We start from the raw sequence: 9,458 nt of genomic DNA on the forward strand, positions 1-9,458 counted from the left end.
GACTTGTGCTCTGATAAACTTCAGTCACTCTTTACTGCTGTACTGCAAGTTGGAGTGATATCCCCCCCCAGCAGCAAAACAACAGAACAATGGGAAGGTAACGAGATAGCAGCTCCCTAAGATAACAGCTGCCTGGTAGATATAAGAACAGCAGTGGGGGATGTGGCTGTAGTTTACCATGTGCTAAATTGGGAAAGTGCCTCATGAGGAAACTTCGGGCGACTTCGGAAAATTAAACAATCTGAATGCCTTCCCCCAGGCGTTTTTCATTCTAGCAGGTGGAAGGCAGCAGAAGGCAGTTCAGGGAGATTAGTCACCACCAAAGAAGAGGAGATTTGTCGCCGGACGACTAACCCCCCCGAATCTGCCTGTGTGTCCTGACCCTAAATCCATTTGCCTCTTCTCTCTGCGGTACTGTGGTATGAAGAGGTGAACAATGTAGAGTCTGAGTCTCACTGTGATTTACAGGTGTGAACAAAACAGGGATTTATAGCCTGAATCTGAGGTGGAACAATGCAGGGGCCAATTAATCTCAGTACCAGCACAATGTAAATTCTACACAACATACAGACACAGCAGCCAGACTTTAATGGGGGCCATACCAGGGGTCAGTTGGATAGCATTGTTCTAAGTACATCTGACCTTGGTTGCAAAGACAGCTAATTTGCATTTGAAACAACAAGGGTTTAATGTCAGAGACACACTCTCAGAATCGGGGGGAGATTTAGTCACACAGCACTTGGATCGCTTCGTTTTTCGAAGTCGCCAACAGTTTCCACGGAAAACAAAGTGCTCCGAGTGCTATCCCACTGGCAATTTACATAGCCGACGGGAAGGCAGGGGAAAGCAGTTCGGGGAGATTAGTTGACCAAAGAAGAGGAGATTTGACGCTGGGCGATTAATCTCCCCAAATCTGAGCGTGTGTCTCTGCCCTAATAATGTAAAAAGGTTCACACCTAGGACATTTGTTGTAGGAAAGGGTAGAGAATAGTGATGGGCGAATCTGTCTTGATTCGCTTTGCCGCAAAATTCACAAAACGGCGTAAAAAATGCAAAACAGTGAAAAATTCGCGAAAAGCATTTGATGTAAATGGGCGTCAAAATAATTTTGATACAGAACAATTTTGACCCGAGCTACAATTTTTATACGCATGACTATTTTGTCCAAATGCATTAAAGGGCGTTCACCTTTGAGATAACTGTTAGTATGATGTAGAGAGTGATATTCTGAGACAATTTGCAATTGGTTTTCATTTTTTATTATTTGCAGTTTTAAAGTTATTTAGCTTTTTATTCAGAAGCTCTCCAGTTTGCAGTTTCAGCAATCTAGTTGCTATGGTCCTTATTCCCCTAGCAACCATGCACTGATTTGAATATGAGACTGTTGTATGAATAGGAGAGACCTGAATAGAAAGACGAGTAATAAAAAGTAGCAACAACAATACACTTGTAGCCTTACAGAACATTTGTTTTTAGATGGAGTCAGTGATCCCTATTTGAAAGCTGGAAAGAGTCAGACTAAGAAAGCAAATAATTAAAAAAATATAAACAAAATAATGAAGACCAATTGAAAAGTTGCTTAGAATTGGCCATTCTATAACATTCTTATGGTTATGGAGTGCTAATTCCTGCATTCTTTACCATTGGACTCTGTAGCCTAATGGGTTAGGTATTGGTTTTTGAAACAGAGGTTCATGACTTCAAGACCTATAGCTAATTTCATGCAAAATGATTTACATACCCTAAAATTTCAAATTCAATATTATATGTCATTAAACATAAATATTAAACACTAAAAACTGTTTTATAGCATATAATATTGAATTTGAAATTTTAGGGAATGTAAATAATTTTGCATAAAGTCAGCTACAGGTCTTGAACTCATGACCCTCTGTTTCAAAAACCAATACCTAAACCATTAGGCTACAGAACCCAATGTTAAATAATTTAGGGATTAGCACTCCATAACCATCTCACAGTTGAACACAACCTAAGTGACAAAACAATTTTGCAAATCATCCAGACTGTGGCACACAATAGTAACAGAAGTTGGAGGAATGTTTTGCCAAGTTTCCCAGACCGAAATCAATAAATTTATGTGATTTACTTTTCTGCATACGAAGCAGTTTGCCGATTTCAAGTTCTTCCTATTAAGGGCTAAGTGTACCGTGCGCCACCTGGTGTTCATTTTCAGTAATGCAGTTGAATGAAATTTTTTTTGTTCGTCAAGGCAACGTGAGGAACTGCATATAGCGCACATAGCGCGTGTATCCCATTTAGTTACAGCGCGCCAGACACACAAACCAGCCTGGCTCTATCTGTATAGTACAGCTTCTTCTCTATGGTCAGTGAGCCCTAATGAACATTGTCTGTCACTTCAAACCTATTGTCCTTCATGACCTGTCTCATATTTTAGGAATTTTTTTCCCGACCCTAAGATGTTTATATCTCCTATATCAATGAAATAACAATCTACTGACATTCACACTAAAGTTCCCACTACCTCTGCAGTCACACTCCCGTCTCTTACACCTACAGCCACTACTCAACTAAAAAGAACAGTTTCAATAAACAAAAACATTTTATTAATGCGTTCTTAAAATGGACAAAATCGTCTTCTGCTCTTAGGCCGGCTCCATTTTTGATGATAAGATTTTTCAGGCCTGCAACATTTTATTAATGTGTTTTTAAGTGGATGAAATCGTCTTCTGCTCTTAGGCCGGCAACATTTTTGCTGTTCAGATCTTTCAGGCCCTGCAACATTTTAATGCGTTCTTAATATGGACGAAATCGTCTTTTGCTCTTAGGCCGGCTCCATTTTTGCTTGTAAGATCTTTCAGGCCCTGCAACATTTTATTAATGTGTTCTTAATATGGATGAAATCGTCTTTTGCTCTTAGGCCGGCTCCATTTTTGCTGTTAAGATCTTTCAGGCCCTGCAACATTTTATCAATGCGTTCTTAATATGGACGAAATCGTCTTTTGCTCTTAGGCCGGCTCCATTTTTGCTGTAAAGATCTTTCAGGCCCTGCAACATTTTATCAATGGGTTCTTAATATGGACGAAAACTTCTTCTGCTCTTATGCCGGCTCCATTTTTGCAGGTAAGATCTTTTAGGCCCTGAAACTTTTTATGAATGAGTTCTTAATATGGACGAAATCGTGTTCTGCCCTTAGGCTGGCTCCATTTTCGCTGGTAACATCTTTCAGGCCCTGCAACATAAAGTACATTGCTTATAGTAAATACAAACAACTTCAGGCATAATATTTATTTACTACATGGTTGCTTCACAACTCCCCATACTTCTTGTCTTCTTTTCACCCTCCCTTTATACCTCCACATAACAGATCACAAACCCATATGTATTATAAGGAATAATGTTCCTCTTCTCCAAAAATATGATATAATATGGTAATATGATATATTGACATAAATATACTTTATATTATTACAAAACCCTTTGGTGCCTTTGAATATCATAGAGGACACTTACTCATTTCTATTCTGACTTGAATAGTTGGCTTGTTCCAAGTAAAGAATCCTAAAATGAAAAATAACAGTTAGGGCATAATACACATTCTAATAACTAGTCTGTTTTATTTTCATATAATTCAGAAGAGGCATGAATATGTTGTTAATGATATCCTCATAAATGGTGCTGAGTTATATCATCAGCTATAATCAGCACTTAATGATAAAAAATTTTGTCATATGACTTACTAAAATTTGCGTACAGGTATGAGACCTATTATCCAGAATGCTTGGGACCCAGGGTGTTCCAGATAAGGGATCTTTCTATAATTTAGACCTTCATACCTTAAGTCTACTAGAAAATCATGTATTGATATTGATATTGATTTTAAATATTGATTTTAATTAACATTAATTAAACCCAATAGGCTGGGTTTGCCTCCAATAATGATTAATTATATCTTAGTTTTGATCAAGTACAAGCTACTGTTTTATTATTACAGAGAAAATGGAAATCATTTTAAAAAAATTGTGTAAAATGGAGTCTATGGGAGATGAATTTTCTGTAATTTGGAGCTTTCTAGGTAACAGGTATTCAGATAACGGATCTGTATTATAAAAAATAATAAGGATATTAATTGTCATTTTGGGGTTCTATTCCTTTAAAATAGATATAGACAAAAACATTGTACCATTGTTTACGCATGCTTGCTTGTCTTTCTTCCATCTGCCAGTGTGATTTCGAGGGGCTGAGAAAGAAAGAAATTATAGTTTCAGTAAAAATCCCAAAATAATGATAAAATGGGAATAAAGTTTATAACCATTCCATTGATCTAAACAAGGGTGTTGCCCTACTGTGTTAGATATAATCTGGTATTGTGTAAAGTAGATGCAATCATTAACATGGGGCTACATTTTCTGCCCTCTAGATTGCACTAAATATCTGCTATCCACATATAAAATTCAAGATATCAGGGGTTCCTAATATCATACTAATTTAAGTTTCACAGACCTACATATAGAACATTCATGGTAACTACTTCCTCTGCTTCACATTAACCCTTAAAACACAAAAAACGTAAAATGTCTCACCATGGTTCCAAGAATGTTGCCTCTCTCTCTTCCACTTTGGGGGGAAATCTTCAAAGGCTAAAAATCACAAGATAGTAATGTATTGTGAATACATGTTATTTCTGCATATAGCTTGATTTATGCACGTTGTGTCCAAGAACATTATAGTATCAACTGGTACAGGCATGGGAATTCTTGGGACCTGGGGTTTTGTGGATATATTATTATATAGCATGTTTTTCCATTCACCCTGCAGAGCTTACATTCCCATTTATCAATTAATAGTATATCCTCTCTAGGGCTTTATCAAGTTTATCTACCCCCTGTATTATTGGCTTGAACCTCATGCAAACACAGGGACAGCATATAATCCCTGTACAGAGAGTAGTAGTCAGTAGTTACATAGTCAGAGTCAAGCCAAGGATTACAGCGCTGCAAGTCAACAATTCCAATCCCAATACCACCAGTTCCAACAGTTATGTGTATAGGAGGGGTCATAGAGCATTAACGTCCATAATATTGAAACGTCAAGCTTTCAAATGTTTTTAGATTCTTGAAAGAAAGTGAATTATTAACAGCCAACAACTTACTTATTTTTCTCCTTTTAGCCATCTCGCCTCTTTCATCCATTTTCTTTGGCATGCCGCCTCTTTCATTCATATTTTTAGGCCTTTTGCCTCTTTTGTCCTTTGTTTTAGGCATGCCGTCTCTTTCTTCTATATTGATGTTGTCTAGAAGACAAAGAAGATAAATATATATATATATATATATATATATATATATGTGTATTTAGAGAAATACAATGACCTATCTAAGATGAGTAATAGAGTAAAGCTTGAACTGCCACACACTCTAGGGTCACTATTATAAAAAGCTAATTTACATGAGTGTAATCATGCTTGGGCGCAAACCCCAAAAAACAAATGATAACATACAGACTACCTGCAGAAGATTTTAGGGATCAAACGCAGAACCCTCATATTTAGTAATAGCAATCAATGTGGTGCTATGTAGTAGTCAGTGTCATTGTTAACAGAATATCTTCTATAATATGATGTATTTTACAACTATGGGGTCATTTACTATGCAGAATGCAGTGTGCAAACAAAAATGCCACAATCGGCCACTTTTTTGCGATTTGCACACTGTGTTCTGCCTCAACGGAATGGACACAGGCCTCAACACTCTGGTAAATATGGGGAGGGCACTTCTTTGCAGGACTGGATATACTTGTAACTACAGAATGATACTTGTATATATCTATTAATCCCCAACTTTGTTACGTGGCAAGAGAAGGCCCTGACCTTAAAGTCAATCTTTAAACAATCTAAATAGTAAAAAATGTAAAGACTAACGAAAAGCCTACCCATTTTTCTTTTTCTGCTGACAGGCCCATAGTCTGCTTTGGTGGTATCTAGTAGGAAAATATAGATATAATTAATTTAAAGAGCTCAGTACACTTGGCATACAATATAAATATCAATATGTACATGGAAGGGTATAATAATGGTATAACTTACTAGCAGTTGGGCGAGGTGACTCATCTTTTTTCCACCTTGGGGTGACATTGACAGGCCCATTGTCTGCTTTGGTGGTATCTAGTAGGAAAATATAGATATAATTAATTTAAAGAGCTCAGTACACTTGGCATATAATATAAATATCATTATGTACATGGAAGGGTATAATAATGGTATAACTTACCAGCAGTTGGGCGATGTAACTGATCTTTTTTCCACCTTGGCGACACATTGAAAGGCCCATTGTCTGCTTTGGTGGTATCTAGTAGGAAAATATAGATATAATTAATTTTATGAGCTCAATGTACTTGGCATATAATATAAATATCATTATTTACATGGAAGGGTATAATAATGGTATAACTTACCAGCAGTTGGGGGCTCTAACTCTCCTTCTTTCAAACTTGGCATGACATTTTGTTTGACTGAATAAAAAGAAATATTTTTCATAAAAATCATAGGATAATGATAAAATTGGAATTATAGTTGTAAAGCTAAGCATCTAACAGGGTATAATGTCAATGGTATAGGCACATGGGCAGTGAATTTGAATGCAATTCCCATTACAGCTCACTAAAGTACCACAAGCCTACACTGACATTGTCCCTATAGACAGATCAATGAAATTCCACTTACCAAAAACAAAAGTTGGGCGCCGCAACTTGGGCTTCCACAGTCGAGTGGTGTTCTGCAAGACTGGGAAAACATATTTATTATAAAGACCATATTATAATGACGAGAGAAATATTATTTTATATAAACACAACGTAATTTGTATTTCTTTCACCCTCATTCAGATTATCTGGCCAGGATCCCAGGACAACCAATTAGATCACTAGCAGCCAGTTGAAAAAGGATTGGTTGCTATGGGTTAATGCCAGGGTGCAAATTTGCCCAATATTAATTAATGACAAACATAGGGCCAAAAGCACTTGATGGAAGGGCAGCCTGGTGGCACTTCATAGGGATGGGCGAATTTGACCCGTTGACTTTAAGGTGATATTTAGGGTGTCTATCTGCTGTTTTTTTATTGGTAAAAGTGCATCTTATGGGATAATTAGGATTAATCGGACACTTATGGCTGGGGCAAGCGCATAAACAGTACAGAACTCTAAAATCACTACAGTGCACATGTGTCCCTACTAGAAGTCACACCAGGGACACATGGGAAGAAGAAGAAGATGGTGGACTAGCACTTAGTGAACATTAACTAAAGCTGATGTGCCAGCCAGGGGTAATAGGTAGGTGACTAAATTCACAGAAGTACTTAACAACTTGGCACCTCCCAGTAATAGTAATTATGAAAGTATTAATAGCCAACGCTTACCAGTGTTGCCTTTTGCTGGAAGGACATCTGCTTTCTCCTTATTGATGTTATCTAGAAGGTAGAAATGTATAAAAAGTCAATGCTGTTTAGAAGCTGAACACACATGACAAAAAATACCATCATACAATAAATACATACAGCATCAATGGTATATATAGAGAACCATGGGCAAGGGGGGAAAATGTAAACCCTATACTACAGACAGGGAGGTGCAAAACTTCGGGGTATATTTATCAAAGAGTGAAGTTAAAAGTGAAGTTCCACAACTAGAGTGAAATTCCGCCACTTCCCATTCATTTCTATGGGGTTTTTAAAGGCGTATTAATCAAAGGGTGAAATTTCACTTTCACCCATTGATAAATACGCCTTTCAATATTCCATAGAAATGAATGGAGAGCTGCGGAATTTCACTCTAGTGGCGGAACTTCACTCTTTGATAAATTTACCCCTTTGACACAACCCCATATGCATAGGCCCCAATACATTTAACTATTTCAATAAATGGCATTTGAATAGTCCAAAAGTACAAATGAACCCACAGAACTCTTTCCTCATCAACTGGATCGTATGCTAAAGGATTAGACGAGCAAAGCACAATACATTAAATTATGTTTGGCTTTTTCTTATTTTTAATAAAGATTCATACCTGTCTCAACTTCCTGCTCTTTTTCTTGAATCAGATCTTTAACAAATCCCGAGCTCCTAACTGAGGCTGGGTCTAAAAAAGAAAAAGTGAAAGAAAGGGTAAGTTCTCCTTATGTCTAACTATACCTTTGTATAAACCATTTATATATACTTGTACAGGTATGGGACCTTATCCAGAACGCTCCGGACCTGGGGTGTTCCAGATAATGGCTCTTTCTGTAATTTGGAACTTCATATAAAAAGTCTACTAGAAAATCATGTGAACATTACATAAACCCAATAGGCTGGTTTTGCTTCCAATAAGAATTAATTATATCTTAGTTTGTATTAAGTGCAAGCTACAGATTTATTGTTACAGAGTAAAATGAAATCATTGTTAAAAATATGGATTATTTGGAAAAAATGGAGTCTGTGGGAGATGGACTTTCAATAATTTGTATCTTTCTGGATAACGGATCCTATACCTGTATATATATATAAATGTAGATATAATTATACCTGTTTTCTCATCATTATCCTCCTCTTTTACTTTTGAATCTAGGAGATCCATTTCTGGTCTCTTGTCCTTTGCTGATAAAAAAAGAGAGAAGGAAGGGTTGGTTTTCCTTTGATCTGACACTATATCAGCCACAGAGCCAAAAATAGTATAGAAACTGAAGCCATACAAATCTATACAAAGCTCTTTTCAGCAAATAATATTATGATTTCTACCTGATGATTCTCTTTCTGCCTTCTCTCCATCCCGAGACCTCCAAGATTTTATCAATGGGGCTTGATCTGTCAAGGAAAAGTTGAATAAAAGATTTTTAGTTGAATGAAAGTATGTTTATCTAAATTATGGGGGAACAACTCCGGATAAGAGATCCCATAATTGTATATATAAATATAGATATAATTATACCTGATTTGTTATCATTCTTCTCTTCTTCCACCTTCGAATTTGGGAGATCCAGTTTTGGTCTCCAGTCATTTGCTGCTAAAAAAAGGAGAAAGAAGTGTTAGCTCTCATTAGGTCTAACAGCATATCAGCCACAAAAGAAAAAGGAAAAAATCTTGAATATGAAGCCATGCAAATCTATACAAAGCACTTTTCAGCGAATAATATTATGATTTCTACCTGATGGTTCTATTCCTTTTGTCTCCTCTCCATTCTGAAGGTCCATCAGAGACCCCCAAGACCTCATCACTGGGGCTTGATCTGTTAAGGAAAAGTTGAATAAAAATTTTTTAGTTGAATGAAATTATGTTTATCTAAATTATGGGGGATAAGAGATCCCATACTTGTATATATAAATATAGATATAGTTATACCTAATGTAATATTGTCCTTCTCTTCCACCTCTGATGGTTCTTCTTCTACCTCCTCTATGTCCCTAAGGTCCATCAGAGACCCCCAAGATCTCATCACTGGGGCCTGGTCTGTCA

This window comes from Xenopus laevis, chromosome 7L (genome assembly GCF_017654675.1).
Source record: "Xenopus laevis strain J_2021 chromosome 7L, Xenopus_laevis_v10.1, whole genome shotgun sequence".
Classification (NCBI taxonomy): domain Eukaryota; kingdom Metazoa; phylum Chordata; class Amphibia; order Anura; family Pipidae; genus Xenopus; species Xenopus laevis.